Here is a 256-nt window from a genome sequence, read left to right as displayed (position 1 = left end):
AAGCGGTATGATAGAGTACAATGTCCCAAAAAGTATTGGACTAAGCTAAATGTAATTGCATTTGATATTATGCAAAATTACAAAACAAAACAAACAAACAAAAAACAATATCTTTCAAAAAGGACTCTTCAGTATAATGGATAAATAAAATAATGTTAAGTAATATTAAAAAGCCAAAGCCTTCTTGCAGTGGATGTGCTGGTTTGGGCCACATTGCCGGCTGCAGTCATGTCCTCATCTCATATATAAAACACCT

Source organism: Sinocyclocheilus anshuiensis, unplaced genomic scaffold, assembly GCF_001515605.1.
Source record: "Sinocyclocheilus anshuiensis isolate Anshui unplaced genomic scaffold, SAMN03320099.WGS_v1.1 scaffold283, whole genome shotgun sequence".
Lineage (NCBI taxonomy): Eukaryota > Metazoa > Chordata > Actinopteri > Cypriniformes > Cyprinidae > Sinocyclocheilus > Sinocyclocheilus anshuiensis.
The sequence above is the reverse complement of the archived record's forward strand: the minus strand, read 5'-3'. Positions refer to the sequence as shown.